This window comes from Heterodontus francisci, chromosome 33 (genome assembly GCF_036365525.1).
Source record: "Heterodontus francisci isolate sHetFra1 chromosome 33, sHetFra1.hap1, whole genome shotgun sequence".
In the NCBI taxonomy this organism is placed as follows: Eukaryota; Metazoa; Chordata; class Chondrichthyes; order Heterodontiformes; family Heterodontidae; genus Heterodontus; species Heterodontus francisci.
This window is the reverse complement of record NC_090403.1, coordinates 30032705-30051759: the sequence shown is the minus strand read 5'-3', so window position 1 is coordinate 30051759 and position 19055 is coordinate 30032705. Positions and strand designations below refer to the sequence as shown.

The window sequence follows — 19055 nt, the reverse complement described above, 5'->3', positions numbered from 1 at the left end:
GTTTATATTTGTTTTTCAAGGGTGAAGAGGAATTGGTTCAAATTATATGGTTTGAAACGGCTTAGAAATGATCACTTTAATAGCAGCGATCATCAAGTTGCAGCAACAAAGTCATAGAATGGTTACAGCACAGAAAGAGGTCATTCGGCCTGTCTTGTCCATGCCGGCTCTCTGCAAGGGCAAGTCAGCTAGTCCCAGTCCCCCACCCCTTCCCTGTAGCCCTGCAAGTTATTTTATCTTTAAATACTTACCCAATACCCTTTTGACAGCCACTATTGAAACAACCTCCACCACAATCTCATGCAGTGCATTCCAGATTCCACCACTCACTGCATAAAAAGGTCTTTTCTCATGTCGCGTTGGTTCTTTTGTCAACCAGCTTAAATTGGTGTCTTCTGGTTCTGGACCTTTCCGCCAATCGGAACAGTTCCTCCCCATCTACTCTGTCCAGACTCCTCGTGATTTTGAACACTTCTATTAAATCTCTTCTCTTTTCCAAGAAGAACAACCCCAGCTTCTCCAATCTATCCATGTAAGCCTCATCTAAATTTTTTCTGCACCCTCTCCAAAGTCTTCACATTTTTCCTAAAGTGTGTGCCCAGAATTGGACACAATACTCCAGTTGATGCCAAACCAATGGTTTATAAAGGTTTATCATAACTTTTTTGCTTTTGTATTTTATGCGTCTATTTACAAAGCTCAGGATGCCATTTGTCTTTTTAACCTCTTTTTCAACCTACCCTGCCACCTTCAACATATACCCCCAGGTCTCTCTGTTTCTGCACTCCCTTTTAAATTGTACTCTTTAGTTTATCTTGCCTTTCCTCATTCTTCCTACCAAATGTATCACTTCACACTTCTCTGCATTAAACTTCATCTGCCACACATCTGTCCATTCCACCAGCCTATGTCCTCTTGAAGTCTATCACTATCTTCCTCACAGTACACAATACTTCCCAGGTTTTGTGTCATCTGCACATTTTGAAATTGTGCCCTGTACACCCATAGAAAAGTTACGGCACAGAAAGAGGCCATTCAGCCCATCATGTCTGCACCAGCTGAAAAAAAACTAGCTGCCCATTCTAATCCTACCTTCCAGCACCTGGTCCATAATCTGGCAGATTACAGCACCTCAGGTGCAGGTCCAGGTACCTTTTTAAATGAGTTGTGGGTTTCTGCCTCCACCACTGATCTGGGCAGCGAATTCCAGACACCCATTACCCTCTGATATAAAAGCCAAACGATAACATAGAAACAGGAGGAGGCCATTTAGCCCTTCAAGCATGTTCTGCCATTCAATTAGATCATAGCTGATCTGTGTCTCAACTCGATTAACCCACCTTAGTTCCATAACACTCGTCTTACAAAAGCCTATCAATCTCAGTTTTGAAATATTCAATTTTCCTAGCCTCAACACCTATTGGGGGAGATTCCCAGGTCCCCACTACCATTTGTGTGAAGAAGTGCTTCCTGACATCACCCCTGAATGGCCAAGCTCCAATTTTAAAGTTCTGCTGCCTTGTTCTTGACTCCCTTCTACCAGCGGAAATCATTCCTATCAACACTATCGAATCATTTAATAGTCTTACACACCTCAATTAGATTCCCTCTTAATCTTTTGTACTCAAGCCCAAGTTTAGGTCATTAATATATATCAGGGAAAGCCTCGGAACTAGAACCGACCCTGGCGAACCCCACTGTATACCTTCCTCCAGTCCGAAAAACAGCCCAACATCTCTACTCTCTGTTTCCTCACACTCCGCCAACTTCATATCCATGCTGCCATTTCCCTTTATTCTGTGGGCTTTGACTTAGCTGGTAAGTCTATTATGTGGCACTTTATCAAATGCCTTTTGGAAGTCCATCTGCATCTCATCAACCCTCTTTGTTACCTCATTAAAAAACTCAATCAAGTTAATTAAACACAATTTGTCTTTAACACATCCATACTGGCTTTCCTTAATGAATCCACACTTGTCCAAATGGCAGTTAATTTTGTTCTGGATAATCATTTCTAAAAGCTTTCCCACCATCAAGGTTAAACTGACTAGCGTGTAGTTTCTGGACTTATCCTTACACCCTTTTTTGAACAAGGGTGTAATGTTTGCAATTCTCCAGTCCTCTGGCAGTACCTGTATAGTTTCCACCTTTATTTCCTTCAGCATCCTCTGATGTATCCCATCTGGTCCTGGTGAGTTATCAACTTTAAGTACAACTAGCCTTTCTAATGCCTCCTTTTTTATCCATTTTTAGCTCATCCAGTACCTAGAATTTGCTGGATCACGGGCAATGAAGAGAATTAATTCTACTAACTGATGTACTGAGATTTATTATTGAGAGATGGTGCTGTTTATCTATTGTGTCTGTACCCAACGCAGCCTTCCTCCTTTTTGTTTTAACCTTGTATGTATGATTCCTGGTATGGCGGGACTGACATATGAGGAGAGATTGAGTCGGTTAGGATTATATTTGCTGGAGTTCAGAAGCGTGAGGGGGGATCTCATAGAAACCTATAAAATTCTAACAGGACTTGACAGGGTAGATGCAGGAAGGATGTTTCCGATGGTGGGGGAGTCCAGAACCAGGGGTCATAGTCTAAGGATACGGGGTAAACCTTTCAGGACTGAGATGAGGAGAAATTTCTTCACCCAGAGAGTGGTGAGCCTGTGGAATTCGCTACCACAGAAAGCAGTTGAGGCCAAAACATTGTATGTTTTCAAGAAGGAGTTAGATATAGCTCTTGGGGCGAAAGGGATCAAAGGATATGGGGGGAAAGCGGGAACAGGTTACTGAGTTGGTTGATCAGCCATGATCATAATGAATGGCGGAGCAGGCTCAAAGGGCCGAAGGGCCTACTCCTGCTCCTATTTTCAATGTTTCTATGTTTAATAAGCTATTCTGTAAATAGGGTGGAAAACTGTGTTATGACCGAGGTGGGAGTAATGCCTATCAAGTCAGTCCATACTCCACAGGTTGCAGCATAATATTAAAGTTTGTCCACCTACCAGAAATTAGCCAAAACGGACACTTTAGTAACCCCCAGAATAAAACAGACCAAACCAGAGATCTTTAAACAACAACCAATTAACGATATATTAACTAAATCTTAACATTATTAAGATAAATTAACGTCTAAAGATTTTATAACTTCTTATTTAACCTAACCTCCATGCTCACACATTCAAAAACTAACCGTTAGCTAGTTTTAAAAATAGTAGTTCTTAGGAATAAAATAAGTAGCTGGGTTGTAAGTCCTGGTGAGTTGGTGAACTGTCCCAGATTAGAACAATCATATGCCACTTGAAGTCTCCAGGCGAATTTGACGAAACAGTCTTTTAATAGATAGGCATTCGAAGCACTTCGGTTGCTTCACGCAGTTCTTTTAACAAGGAGTATAGCCACAGGCCTATTTGGATTCTAAAATTGGTAGTTATTCAGTAGAAACTTTACTGAGAATTCCAGCAAACACAAACAAACGACAGAGAGTCCCTCTTGAAGGCAAATGTTCTTTTTCCAGCTTTTTTCCCCCTCTCCTTAGGCAATACAGAGCCTGAGGATAAATGTAGATTTTCTTTCTAAGAGAGAGGGATCCTTCCTTTCAGTGAAGCACGCTTCGCTGGACTCTAGTTCAGACCAGTTGATGCCTGTCTTTACCCACAGTTTAACGTTACAATATCTCAAGTGACATTCTCGCTCTCCTCCTGTGGCCTCGGAAACAGGTGCAGCTGCTGGCACACTGTGCTCAGTCTTAAAGGCACACTGTTTTAAACAGAGGAGAAAAAAACATTTTGATGACAACTGGAACACTGTCTTTTTAGAGTTGGGAACTTCACACTAACTAACGATATGAACCCAAGGGGGTTTGCTTCCATATATAAATTGTTAGTGCATTTTATTAATTATTAGCATAATTAGCAACTTGATACACAGATAGGGAAAGCAGCTACCACCTTTGGCTGACTCACGAAACGCGCATGGGATAACACCAAGCTCACCCTTAGGACTAAGCTGATGGTTTAGAAAACCTGTGTTCTCAGCACCTTGCTGTATGGCTGTGAAACATGGGTGAATTATATCTACCAGGAAAAGAAGCTCAATAATTTCCATCTTTGTTATCTGTGGCACATTATGGGTATATCCTGGTCGGACAAAATCACAAATGCGGCAGTCCTCTTAAAGACAGAGCTCCTAAGTGTGTTGTCACTAATCAAACAGACGCAGCTTTGCTGGATCAGACCCGTCCGTAGGATGGAAAACATTCGCATACCCAAGGACCTTCTGTATGGTGAGGTAGTCGGGGTCAGGTGACCAGTGGGGCGTCCAAAGCTCCACTTCAAGGATGCTTGCAATGTGACATGAAGGCTCTAAATGTCAGCTATTGCACCTGGGAATCACAAGCTGGTGAAAGAGGGAAATGGCGACACATCCTGTGGACTGGTATGCACTACCATGACAACCAGTGGCTACAGCAGCTTGGTAACAGGTGACAATGCCAAAAACAACAACTCACTGCCACTTGGCAACTTCACGTGCAGCACTTGTGGCAGAACCTGCCTCTCAGGATTGGCCTTCACAGTCATCAGCAAAGGTGCATCAAGACACCCCACCAAAATGGATTGTTTGCTGCATGTCAATAATCTTTCACAGATGGAAGGATGCCAACCCAGCAGTAATTCACTTCTGTTGTACACTCGAGGAAAAGTTCAATATTGTTTTAACTTTTTATAGCGTCATTACGTTAGTAACTTTGGGAAGTAGTTTTGATTTTCCACATTGGATCAACTTAATGTAAGTCATTATCAATGGCCATATTCCTGCATTCCTTATCCGGCCCTAGGCCTTTCTTTCAGATACCCATGATTACTACCTCTGTTGCTTGCCAACAATTGTCCAACAGGGGCACTAATAATTTACTGTGGAGTGACTTTGAAAGAAATCCTTCATACAGTCAGCAAGAATTCAGAGTCTAAATCCCCCACAGAACACAAAAACAGTTAATACTCTTAAGTCAGCCAAAGAATTCCCTGGAACATCAAAGCCATTCTCAAACAGCCTTACCCAAGATCTAAATTGTGTTGTCTCCTGACTTGAATGGCTGGAGAGCAGATTTTCAGAGCCTTCAGGTTTTGGGTCCTCCTCCATCAGTGGCTTCCAAATACTAACACTCAAATCATTGTCTTGCAGAAGTATCTGGCTAACTTTCCTCTATCAAGATCGTAATCAGCAGTTAAATCAGGGTGCATTTGATCCTTGTGTTGGCATCTGCTTTGGATCAGTTCACTATCTTTAGTGATTCCATAACTGGTACTTTGTTTTATCTCAACCCAGTCACACAAGCTACTTTTAAGTGAAGAATTTGCTCTAGGAAGCTTCTTGAAGGAAGGATTATACTCTGAGGTCAGTGACCCTTCATCAGTTCTGATGAAGGGTCACTGACCTGAAACGTTAACTCTGCTTCTCTCTCCACAGATGCTGCCAGACCTGCTGAGTATTTCCAGCATTTTTTGTTTTTATTTCAGATTTCCAGCATCTGCAGTATTTTGCTTTTATTATAAATCGATGGGACCTTCCAACTCATAGTGAGATAAGTACAACCCTTTAAGTTCCTAGTTTTGATATCTATAGATTGTCTGCTCCCAGTTGGGACTCCATACAAGATATGTTGGACTTTCTTGTGGCCTCCCAGTTCTAGAGAGTTTGGTCTTCAACACTTTTATGGAATAATACAAAACTAATTATTCAGTATGGAATAATACATTTTTCCTCATGGTCAAACAGGAGCCTCTTCATCTGTTCTGATTTTTTTCATAGAATAATGCACATATGCCAAATTGTTCATTCAATGAAATCCCCATGGCAGTTAAAAGAGCCGAATAAAATTAATGCTCTGGAAAAGATGGCACGTGACCAGGGAACACTCTAATTGAGAATGCAGCTTATCAAATGAGGTAAAGTAATTTGGTCAGTCATGCATCTGTCATGGATGACATGAGGATGGAAGCTCCTGCAGCAATATACAACTGATGCTTGTGATGGATTAACGATTGGTCAGATTTCTCATCATTAAAGGTTCTGTTTCAATATTTAATATTTCTTTATATGGATTTTCTCTCTCTATTGCAATAGCTTAAAAATTTTATTTTAATAAATTAGACCCTCAAAATGGCTTCCGCAATTGCATACTGGGAGCATGCCTTGTATTCTTTGGCTTTGTATTAAGTATATAAGACAAAGGGAAATCACAACAATTTAGTTGATTGCTTACTCAAAGGTGTACATCGATTAGTAATCAAGTAGACCTAAGTAATCATAACAACTAGTATGCATCAACAGGCTATTAATCAAAATATAATTAGCTTAGAATAGCCCTAACAGAGACAGTATTTGTCAAGGACTTGTGTTTTTATGATATTATGGAGCTTGCTGTCCATTGTTTAAACGAAGTACTTCTATCTGGCAAACTGACTTCGCAACACTGTATAATATAAAATTTTATAGATCGAAAAATCCAACACTTTTGTCTAGCCACAAAAGCAAGATGCTAATCTGTAGGTAGGAACACATTTGTGTTCTAGTAACTAGTTGGATTCATTTTTTTTTAAGAGATACAGCAACAGGCCCTTCAGCCCACCGAGTCTGTGCTGACCATCAACCACCCATTTATACTAATCCTACATTAATCCCATATTCCTACCACATCCCCACTTTCTCTCAATTCCCCTACCTATACTAGGGGCAATTTATAACGCTCAATTTACCTATCAACCTGCAAGTCTTTGGCTGTGGGAGGAACCCGGAGCACCCGACGAAAACTCACACGGTCACAGGGAGAACTTGCAAACTCCACACAGGCAGTACCCAGGATCGAACCTGGGTCACTGGAGCTGTGAGGCTGCGGTGCTAACCGCTGCACCACTGTGCCGCCCCCATGTGGTCATTACATTTCTCAGAAGCACTTGTTCATTCTTTTAAAAAAAAAATTAACTTCTCTGATGGATGTTTCTGTTTAACACTCCCATGAACTGACTCCAAGCTATTTTATTTGGATTAACGTCAACTCTTGTCGTTTGTGTCTGCAATTAATTACCTGTGTGAATAAATCTGTTTGATCGTTTAGTCGGTTCTGCAAGTATCTGGTATGACTAGTACAAATTGCTTCCCACTAATTGTCTCCTGAAATGGCATGAATGTCTAGGGAAAACCATCTATGTACATTGAGAGGTGATAGACAGGTCTGTTTGCCCAAAGCATGTTATTCTAGATTACTTTACAACCAAGGTCTCGCTTTAGTTCATACAAGGTGTAGGCTTGCTACAGCAAGCTGGCGTTTATGTTGTATTGTGCTAGTCAAAATTGTAACTATGCCCTCTGTGGGGTGCAACCAGACACATCTGGTTGTGAACCTGCATGTGGAGGCTGAATGAGCAACATGTTAAAATTGCCAGGCCTCCTGAACGTAATTTAACTTTCACCTACAAGTCCCATAGTTTGTCTCTGACCTGGTAGTTTGTTTTTGTGTGTGTTCTGCCTTCTTATACTTTCAATTCTTTTTGAAAGTAACAAGATCAGCAACGTCACAACATAAATTTGAATGGACAAGTCTCTGTTATGGTTTAAGCCCATTCCTGATCTTTATTCTTCTCATGTCCAGTACAAAGGAAGCATGGATTTGGCTATGGAAATAGGTCTATGAACTGACACTGTCAATTCATAGAGGAGCTATGGAGCTGTCAATCACAGAGGCATAATCATTAGTAAATGGATGCTGAGCCAAGGGAGAAGATATTACGGAAGATGACAAAAGCTTGATCAACGAGTTGAGTTCTTAAGAGTGGAGGGAGATGCAGGGGCTTAAACCTTAAATTTCAAAGTGTAGAGCCTAGGTGGCTGAAGGCATGGCTGCCAATTGTGGAGCGAAGGTAGGGTGGATGCGCAAAAGGCCAAGATCAGAGGAACAGGAGATTCTGGTAGGTTTCAGGTTTGCAGGAGGTTACATGGAGGATGTGGCCATGAAGAGTTTCAAACAGATGGGAATTTTAAAATAGAGATGTTGGATGGCCAGGAGCCATAGTAGGTCAAGAACAACATGGAAGATAGGCGAGCAGAACTCGGTGCAGGATAAGATACTGGCAGCAGAGTTTTGGATGAGCTAAACTTTAGAAAGGGTGGAGGATGGGAGGCTGATCAGGAGAGCATCAGAGTAGTCAAGTCAGGAGGTAACAAAGGCCTATCTACAGCAGGTGGGATAAAGTAGCTGTGGAAGTGGGCAATATTATGGAAATGGAAGTAGGCGGTCTTTGTGATGGGCAGGATATGGGGACAGACAGTGAGATTGGGGTTGCAAAGGTTTTAAACAGTCTGACTCAGCCTGAGATAGTGGCAGATGATGGGAATGGACTTTAGTGGCAGGGGCTGAAGACAATGTTTAACTATCGTAAATTGCAGCTCATCTAAGACTGGATTTCGGACAATGAGTGTGACAATACAAATAGTGGAGGGGTTGAAAGAGATGGCACAGAGGTCAAGATGGATGTTGTTAGTGTACATGTGGCAACTGGCACCAAGTCTTTGGATGATTTTATAAGGGGCAACATGTAGAGAGGAAGGTGCCAAGCATACATCCTTGAAGGACTCCAGAGGCAACAGGGTGGGAAGTGAAGCCATTGCTGGGGATACTCTGGCTATAATTGGATAGGCTAGAGTGGAAATATTATAGAAAGATTAAAACTATCAGAGCTGATCTATGTATTCCTCAGTGCAGTGGCTGCAGCAATGCATTGTCGGCTCGTTTAAATAAGCTCAGTGTATTGTGCTGGGAGCATGTACGGTGTCAATCTCACACAATCTGAACTTATGAACTATAAAATTAACTTATGAAGTAAACCCGAAAACAGACATTTTTCTTGTAAAACAAAATGGAGTAAGAGGTCAGGTGACCTTTCCTTTCCTGCCAATACACATACAACTACAAGAACCCTGAGTTAATTTTCATGTCTGGACAAGTCTTGGAGAAGTCATTAAAATAAAAACCACCTTTCTGGACACATCCCTGAGAAATCATTAAAATGCAAACAACCCTTTCTGTGATAATGGCTGCTTCTCTCCAACTAATTGGGTTAACAATACTGTCGCAGGCTTTTTGACTTTGAACTCAAATTCCAAAGAATGGGTGTAAAAAGCTCTACTTTATCAAGGTGAGATGAGGATGAATGACACCCAGATTCCATTGTCTAACAATGGCCTCACCATCAGAAACCATTTGGAAGAGCCATGAAAAGAGAAACTATGGTCACATGACAGAAACTAGGTTTCTGATAAGGAGCTTTAATAAAGGTATATTCTGGGCAGACAGTGGAGATCCATCAATGCCATCGCAGAAAAAGGACCTTGCCTAAGTTTTACATGTAGGCAGTGACTGGAGTTGGCATTGATCTCTCTACCTGAGAAATCGTACCAGGACTTCGCCATTAACCTTTTGCTGGAATATACAAAAAAGGGGAGGATACTGAGAGGTGTAGAAGAAGTGAGGGACCTTGGAGTGTATGTCCACAGATCCCTGAAGGTAGCAGGATCGGTTGATAAGATGGTTAAGAAGGCATATGGAATCCTTTCCTTTATTAGCCGAGGTATAGAATATAAAAGTAGGGAGACTATGCTGGAACTATATGAAACATAAGTTAGGTCACAACTTGAGTACTGTGTGCAGTTCTGGTCACTTTATTACATAAAGGATGTAATTGCACTAGAGAGAGTACAGAGGAGATTTACAAGGATGTTGCCTGGACTGGAAAAGCTATGAGGAAAGATTGGATCAGCTGTGGTTGTTCTCCTTGGAACAGAGGAGGCTGAGGGGAGATTTGGTTGAGGTGTACAAAATTGTGGGGGCCTTGGATAGAGTGGATGGAAAGAGCCTATTTACCTCAGCAGAGAGGTCAGTGATTAGGGGGCATAGATTTAAAATGATTGGTAGAAGGATTAGAGGGGAGATGAGGAAAGATTTTTTCACCTAGAAGGTGTTGGGGGTCTGGAAATCACTGCCTGAAAGGGTGGTAGAGGCAGAAAACCTCATCTCATTTAAAAAGGTGCCTAGATGTGCACCTGAAGTGCCATAATCTGAAGGGCTACTGACCAAATGCTGGAAAGTGGGATTAGGTTAGGTGGCTCCTTTTGTTTTTGGTCAGTGCAGACACGATGGGCCAAGTGGACTCTTTCTGTGCCGTAAACTTTCTATGATTCTATAACAAGAGCAATCTGCAACAGCGCATCTGCCATTGTGAACCTCCCAAGTCTTTCTTCAGTGAACCAAGGAAATAGATTACAGGCCTGCACCATTTCAAGTCTTCACCCCAGGGTAAAGCAAGTTTAACAGAGAACTCTTTACAAATCATCAGACCTAATGCATGTTATTTTTTATCTTTTCTTGAGTGTGTGTATATCTGTATGAGTGTGAGAGTGGGTGCTGTTATGAATATTTCATGAGTTGTATAATAAACATTTATCTTTCTTTTAAACTTATGAGAAAACCTGTCATTTGTCTGTTCTTGACAATTAAAGCACTCAGGTTAAAAACACCTTTTTAAAAAAAAACACGCCGTCTTCAGTCAGTCGAGAGGTGAAAAAGGGGCAACTATCCCTTTCGTCTCTCACCTGTCTGTAGCAAGGGCCAATTGTCAGCAGCTCTTAAAAGTCAATTGGTTGATCTCAAAACAGTCTTGCTACTCAATGGCATAGCTAGAAATGAAAATTTTGGTGCACCCAATTTATCGTTGACACTATACATGGTAAAAGGGGGGAATTTTGGGATTAAATATATTCTTACACCAGTATGGCTAATAAAGTTCTATTCTTTAAAAAGAAAACATACATCCATGTAACTGAGCACAGCTGTGAATGTTCAAATCGGGCTATGGACATTTTTGGGAAAACATTCTTTTTGCAAGGGTGTTAAGCACATGTGTTGATTGGGCATGGAATACTAGGTGAACTTAAGTAAAGATACTCTTGATGAGAGTCTGTCTTATAACGGCTTGTAAGAGTGGCTGTACAAATACTTTTCATTTTCCTAGTCAAGGATCATTTTGACAGTAGTTCTGATTATCTGGCCTCTTCATCTATGGCAAAGCACCTTTCAAGAGCAAAGTTATGAAGGTGCAGCAGACCACAATAACCATGGAGGCCGCAGCAAGGTTGTAATGGAGAACCCTACCCGAGATCTGCCAATATATTGGGATTCTTAAACAAGATTCCAATGTTAAGTTCCACCTGAATTGCTGCATGTGCCTTATATCTCTCAAATGCTTGACTGTATTTCTCAAAGGGATTATTAGTGAAGGCAGTAGTGAGTTCCTGTGGTCCCCTATCAGTTATTCATACCATCTTCCTGGCCCTGCACATATTGGTGGCACCATTGATTACCAGAAATTGAATGAATTGTGAGATCTATCAAGAAGGTAAGGAGTATTGTGCATGATATTCTTCGTGGGATCATACACAAGACGCACATCGATGGAATGGAATTCCTTTCTATTCATATTGTTTCATAAAAGTGACAGGATTGGGAATCCATATAGCCGTGACTGCCATCAAAAAAGCCATTCACTCTTGACAATCCAGGCAGGTAAAAGTGCAGTGTTGTCTTGTTCTGCTGGTTGTTTTCCCACAGGAAAATGGATGAAGACACCCACTTCAGCAAATAAGTCATGTGTAACCTGCATAATGAGACAGTGAATTACAGGTTGGAAGATTTGACACATATTTTCCCCCATTACTTGGAAGGACCCTCTGCTGAAATAGTTGTTTCAAAACAACTATCAACTTAACACCCAATAATAGTGCTTCCCTGTCCTGGTAGTGGGTTCCACATCTGTCTGCAGGTGATGATACCTCCTCTCTCAAGGCCTCCTTTGGGAACTGTAATCTGCTAGGCCTCATTTCCCTATGCAAATAACTCTTCCTTGGCTGGTATAAATAGTTCTGGTCACCATTGATCACCTCTCTTTCATGTCTCCTCTGATTGTCCTCTTCCTCCAAAGTTTGTAGGTACAGAAGGATTTCCAGTGGGACATGCATATTTACCATTTAGGCACGGCAACAATACTACTGCATTGCTTAGCATTTGCAGTTAGGGACAGTACAGCAAAAAAGACAAAACAGTTCATAAACAGAAAAATTGTTAACTCAAATTACTGCTTCTTCCCATTACTACCAAATTGAATTTCTTTCAGAAAAAGGACCGAAAACATTTAAGGAGTTTACCAGTCAATGCCTATTTAAAATGTGGACAGTGATTTGGAGCACTGGTCAGCAGCTGCAAACATATTATGGAACCATGTCTTCTAACATTTTTTGTGATCTTAATGAAGCTTCCACAAGCCTAGTATGCAGCATCACAAGTGCTCCTACACCACTTTATTATATGCTGTGTGCAACACAGTAAGCCTCAGTATCTGACAATGCAGGTTGCACATGGCCAATACACCACAAGTGCCTAAAACCTAATTATCTGCCCCATCACCTCTGTGCTTGCTGACCTACATTGGCTCCCAGTTAAACAGCACATCAATTTTTAAAATTCTCATCCTGTGCTCAAATCCCTTCATGCCCTCGCCCCTCCATATCTCTGTAATCTCCTCCAGCCCCACAGCCCTCCAGGTATCTGCACTCCTCTCATTCTGGCCTTTTGAAGATTCCCAATTTTAATTGGTCCACCATTGGTGGCTTTGCCTTCAGCTGCCAAGGCCCTAAGCTCTGAAATTCCCCTCCCTAAACCTCTCTGCTTCTCTACCTCCCTTTCCTCCTTTAAGATGCTTCTTAAAACCGACCTCTTTGACCAAGCGTTTGGTCATTTGCTTTACGTTGCTTGGTGTCAAATTTTGTTTTGTAATGCTGCTCTGAAGCGCCTTGGGATGTTTTATTCCATTAAAGACGCTATTGTTACAAGGTTTTTATTTTTGTATTAAAAACTTAGAATGCTGTGTGTTTTAAAAAACTGAAAAAAGGATTTTTCAGTGGACGATGACACCTGCAAATAGCTGAAATTTTTGAATGTTTTGAAAGAAAGTTCAAAACAAAGGCTGAACTTTATGGATGTTTTGAAAGGAAGCTGAACTTGTACACAAGGACAGGAAAGCAGGCAATTTCAAGGAAACCAGCAAGGGCTTTGACCTCCTCAGAGCTACTCTTTGAATGACAAGGGCGACTCTATGTCTGAACATGTGACCTGTTCGGGAAGGTTTTGCTTTTACTTTGGACCCTTTAAAAAGCCAGTGGATTGGACAAAGCGCAGGTATTTGAAATTTGGTTTTGACATGCCTGGAGATCAGAGAGGAAGACCCAGAGAAAGTATTACCTCTCGGTAAAGGAATTCTGCATCTCTTGAATAAACCCTATATTTCAAAGGTGGCAGATTCCTATTACCTCCTGTCTCTGAGTAATCCCTGCATCAAGTGTGGTTCCTGTTGCCTCCTGTGTTTTAAGAAATCCTGAAATCTGAAGAAATCATCTACTGCTATCCTGCTGCTATAAAACCTAAGAAAACTTGTCGCTGAACCCCTGATAAAAGATCTATATGAGGCCTGCTGCAGTTGAATTGCCTTGAATGCCTACCCATCACAGACTGTTCATCAACCTCGCCTGGAGAGACTTTGAGTGGCATCCGACCAGTCGACTCTAGGACACCTCACCAAACCGAAGAACTTCCTACCAGAACATGACAAACTAAGTTATTTTATTATTCCTGCTATTCCTATAAAATAGCTGCAAACTGAAAATCCATTTTCTCTGGTTAGCTTTATTTTGTGTATTGAAGAAACTTGGTCGGTGCGCTTTATTCTGGGGGACAAATAGAATATCTAATTGGCTGTTTTTCAGTAGGTGGGAAAATTTATTGATATGCTGTGACCTGTGGAGAAGTGGGACTGAATTAACAGTGCATTCCTCCAGCCTTGGTCGTAACACTATATAAATACAAGTTGTTGTTGTATATAGGTTAGATGAAGTGAGTGGAAAGTCAATACCTCCAGGTGTATTTCAGCTATCCTTTGGCAAGCTCTATTCCACCCAGAGTTAGTGTGCATTGTTTTTACTTCCATTATATACAGTACTCTGTATTGATCTGTAGTGATTACTCAGATCCAAATGCTGCTTTGTTATCTAAGATTTTGGGGTCTTCTGACTCCATTGCTCCCCCATCTGCAAACTTAACTGGCAGTAAAACACAGTCCAGTTTATTTATGTATATCAGGAGACACTGGCATAAATTTCTGGGTCACTGCACTCAGTACCTTTCCACCCCCATTTTCCATATTGTGTGATAGCCCTTCTTTAGCTAGGTTAGCAAGATCTACCTTTACAAAGCTGATCTCAGGTAATCAAAAGGGCAGTGGCTGTTGTTCCATAATTTGAATATAGTCCCATTTTTCACTTGTTAAGCGATTTGTGGGCAATGGAAAGAATAAAATAATGAGCCTCCTGTGTGTTATCAGAGAATCATAGAATGGGTACAGCACAGAAGGAGGCCATTTGGCCCATCATGTCCATGCCAGCTCTCTGCAAGAGCAACTCATCTAGTCCTACTTCCCCCCCCCCACCCCACTTTTCCCCATAGCCCTGAAATTTTTTTCTTCAGATAATTATCCAGTTATTTTTTTGATGATCCAGATTGAATCTACCTCCATCACATTCTCAGGAAATGCATTCCAGATCCTAACCACTCACTGCGTAAAAAAGTTTTTCCCCATGTCTCTGTTGCTTCTTTTGCCAATCAACTTAAATCGATGGCCTTTGGTATCCCTTGGTTCTGGATCCGTTGACCAATGGGAACAGTTTCTCCCTATCTACTCTGTCCAGACCCCTCATGATTTTGAACACCTCTATCAAATCTCCTCTTAATCTTCTCAAGGAGAACAGAACCACCTTCTCCAACCTACCCACGTAACTGAAGTTCCTCATTCCTGGAACCATTCTCATGAATCTTTTCTGCATCCTCTCTAATGCCTTCACATCCTTCTGAAAGTGTGATGCGCAGTGGGGAGGCGGAGGTGTAGTGGTATTGTCACTGGACTAGTAACCCAGAGACCCAGGGTATTGCTCTGGGGGCATGGGTTTGAATCCCACCATGCAGAAGGAGGAATTTGAATTAAATTTATAAAAAATCTGGAATTAAAAGCTAGTCTAATGATGGCCATGAAACCATTGTCAATTGTCATAAAAACCATCTGGTTCACTAATGTCCATTGGGGAAGGAAATCTGCTACATGTGGTTAACTTTTAAATGCCCTCTGAATTGGCCTAGCAAGCCACGGTTGTATAAAGACTGCTACGAAGTCAATAAGAAATGAAACTGGACAGACCACCTGGCAGGACAGACATAGGAGAGGTGGCGGCACAGTGGAATACAGTCGGGAAGGAGTTGCCCTGGGAGTTCTCAACATTGAGTCCAGGCCCCATGAAGTCTCATGGCATCAGGTCAAACATGGGCAAGGAAACATCCTGCTGATTATCACCTACCGCCCCTCCCCAGCTGATAAATCAGTACTCCTCCATGTTGAACACCACTTGGAGGAAGCAGTGAGGGTGGCAAGGGCGCAGAATGTACTCTGGATGGGGGACTTCAATGTCCATCACCAAGAGTGGCTCGGTAGCACCATTACTGACCGAGCTGGCCGAGTCCTAAAGGACATAGCTACTAGAATTGGATCTGCGGCAGGTGGTGAGGGAACCAACAAGAGGGAAAAACTTACTTGACCTTGTCCTCACAAATCTACCTGTCGTAGATGCATCTGTCCATGACAGTGTTGGTAGGAATGACCACCACACAGTCCCTGTGGAGATGAAGTCCCCCGTCTTCACATTAAGGATACCCTCCATCATGTTGTGTGGCACTACCACCGTGCTAAATGGGATAGATTTCGAACAGATCTAGCAATGCAAAACTGGGCATCCATGAGGTGCTGTGGGGCAGCAGCAGAATTATATTCAACCACAATCTGTAACCTCATGGCCCGGCATATCCCCCACTCTACCATTACCAGCAAGCTGGGGGATCAACTCTGGTTCAATGAAGAGTGTAGGAGGGCATTACAGGAGCAAAGCCAGGCATACCTCAAAATGAGGTGTCAACCTGGTGAAGCTACAGCCCAGGACTACATGCGTGTTAGACAGCGAAAACAGCATGCGATAGACAGAGCTAAGCAATCCCACAACCACCAGATCAGATCTAAGCTCTGCAGTCCTGCCACAACCAGTTGTGAATGGTGGGTGGATGATTAAACAACTGACAGGAGGAGGAGGCTCTACAAATATCCCCATCCTCAATGATAGGGGAGCCCAGCACATCAGTACAAAAGATAAGGCTGAAGCATTTGCAATAATCTTCAGCTAGAAGTGCTGAGTGGATGAACCATCTCAGCCTCTTCCTGAAGTCCCCAACATCACAGATGCCAGTCTTCAGCCAATTCGAGTCACTCCGCATGATATCAAGAAATGACTCAAGGCACTGGATACTGCAAAGGCTAAGGTCCCTGACAACAAACCAGCAATAGTACTGAAGACCTATACATCAGAACTTGCCACGCCCCTAGCCAAGCTGTTCCATTTCACTTGTACTGGCATTGTGGAAAATTGCCCAGGTATGGCCTGTACAGAAAAAGCAGGACAAATCCAACCTGCCCAATTACTGCCCCATTGATCTACTCGCGATCATCAGCAAAGTGATAGAAGGTGTCATCAACAGTGCTATTAAGTGGCAACCTACTCAGTGAAGCTCAGTTTGGGTTCCCAGGGCCACTCAACTCCTGACCTCATTACAGCCTTGGTTCAAACTTGGACAAAAGAGCTGAACTCAAGAGGTGAGGTGAGAGTGACTGCCCTGGACATCATTTGACGAGTATGGCATCAAGGAGCCCTAGCAAAAGCAGAGTCGGGGGAAAGCTCTCTGCTGGTTGGAGTCATACCTAGCACAAAGGAAGATGGTTGTGCTTATTGGAGGTCAATCATCTCAGCTCCAGGACATCACTGCAGGGGTTCCTCAAGGTAGTGTCCTAGGCCCAACCATCCTCAGTTGCTTCATCAATGACCTTCTTTCAATCATAAAGTCAGAAGTGGGAATGTTCACTGATGATTGCACAATGTTCAGCACCATTTGCGACTTCTCAAATACTGAAGCAGTCCGTGTAGAACTGCAGCAAGACTTGGACAATGTCCAGGCTTGGGCTGATAAGTGGTTAGCTACATTTGCGCCACACAAGTGCCAGGCAATGACCATCTCCAACAAGAGAGAATCTAATCATCTCCCCTTGACATTCAATGGCATTACCATTGCTGAATCCCCACTATCAATATCCTGGGGGTTACTATTGACCAGAAACTGGAGTAGCCATATAAATACCCTGGCTACAAAAGCAGGTCAGAGGCAAGGAATCCTGTGGTGAGTAACTCACCTCCTGACTCCCCAAAGCCTGTCCACCATCTACAAGGCTCAAGTCAGGAGTGTGATGGAATACTCTCCAATTGCCTGAATAGGTGCTGCTCCAACAACACTCCAGAAGCTCAAAACCATCCAGGACAAAGCAGCCCGCTTGATTGGCACCCCATCCACAAACATTCACTCCCTTCATTACCAACGCACAGTGGCAGCAGTGTGTACCATCTACAAGATGCACTGCAGCAACGCACCAAGATTCCTTAGACAGCACCTTCCAAACCCATGACCTCTACCAACTAGAAGGACAAGGGCAGCAGATGCATGGGAACACCACCATGTGCAAGTTCCCCTCCAAGCCACATACCATCCTGACTTGGAACTATATCACCATTCCTTCACTGTCGCTGGGTAAATATCCTCGAACTCCCTTCCTAACAGCACTGTGGGTGTACCTACCCCACATGACTGCAGTAGTTTAAAAAGGCAGCTCACACCATCTTCTCAAAAGCAGTTAGGGATGGGCAACAGATGCTGTCCTAGCCGTGACGCCCATGCCCCTATTTATAAAGCCCAGGAGCGCCATGTGCTTTATTAACCTTTCTCTCAATCTGCCGTGCAACCTCCAATGATTTGTGCATATATGTACCCCCAGGCCCCTCTGCTCCTGCCCTTAGAATTGTATCTTTTAATTTATATTGCTTCTCTTTGTTCTTTCTACCAAAATGCATCACCGCACTTTTCTGCATGTTGCAATGTTTTGTTCCTGTGCATTTTGTTCCCACATAGTGGAAATGCACCCATGAGACGATGGGGTTTTGTTGAAAAGTCGCTCACTTTGGTTCTAACCATTATTTAGCCTGGTGCTGAAAGTGTGAGTTCTGCTGGGGTGTAAAGTAGCTTCGGGCATTCGATGTCATGGGGTGCGTGGTACTTGGGTCCCTTCGCAAAGCTGCTGCAATCACTCCTACAGTCAGCCCCTAGCTCGGAACTGAGAGGTTGGTTCAGCTAGATTGAGGGAGCTGTTGCGGAAATCCCGCCTTTGCTCCTCTCAGAGGGAGACGGGACGGATTGGGAGTGAGAGCAGTGGTTCGAGTCCTGCCAGTGTTTTAGTCCAATCTGTCCGGGAATAGCGAGAGGTAAGAAGTTTCAAAAACAATTTGCTGCTTTTAGAAGGTTTGGTCTTACTGACCCGCGTTGGTTGGAATCTTTATTTAACATTTGCAATAACACTAATCCAACCCCCTGATACTGCTGCAGTTGAGTCGATTGTTGCAATTTAAGCAGCATGGTGCACCCGTTAACGGGGTTGTGGCTTCGAATTGCAAGCGACCAAAGTTGTAATTTGGGCAACGCTTAAAAGAGTGGGGGAAGGGGGCAGAGGAGAGGGAAACTGTACAGGATTGGAAGTGGGAGAAAACTGGCTCCTCGATAGGAATTTACATTTCTGCATTCTGGATTATGTAATTTCAAGGAGTTGAACATATTTGTTCCATTACTGCCAAAGACTTGATAGAAGTTGTTTTTTTTTTCTCTGCTTTTCTTTGTCTCTCTTTTCGCGCTCTGCAGTTTTTCAACAAAAGTTGGCAGTTGACTTGCTTCAAACTGTCACTGCTGTTTGTAATCTCTCTCATTT

The 19055-nt window shown here is 42.7% G+C and overlaps 1 protein-coding gene across 2 annotated transcripts in view; it reads left to right on the top strand.

The window, feature by feature from the left end:
• Window positions 1-19055, top strand: part of LOC137348081 (gap junction gamma-1 protein-like) — a 63376-nt gene that overhangs the window by 31460 nt on the left and 12861 nt on the right. Inside the window, exon 1 of one of the 2 annotated variants that reach the window (XM_068013259.1) lies at window positions 18248-18558. The exons of the other annotated variant lie outside the window; for it this stretch is intronic. The gene's annotated coding sequence lies outside the window, so the exon portion shown is untranslated. Of the gene's footprint in view, window positions 1-18247; window positions 18559-19055 lie in introns of those variants that run through there. 2 annotated transcript variants of the gene reach the window in all.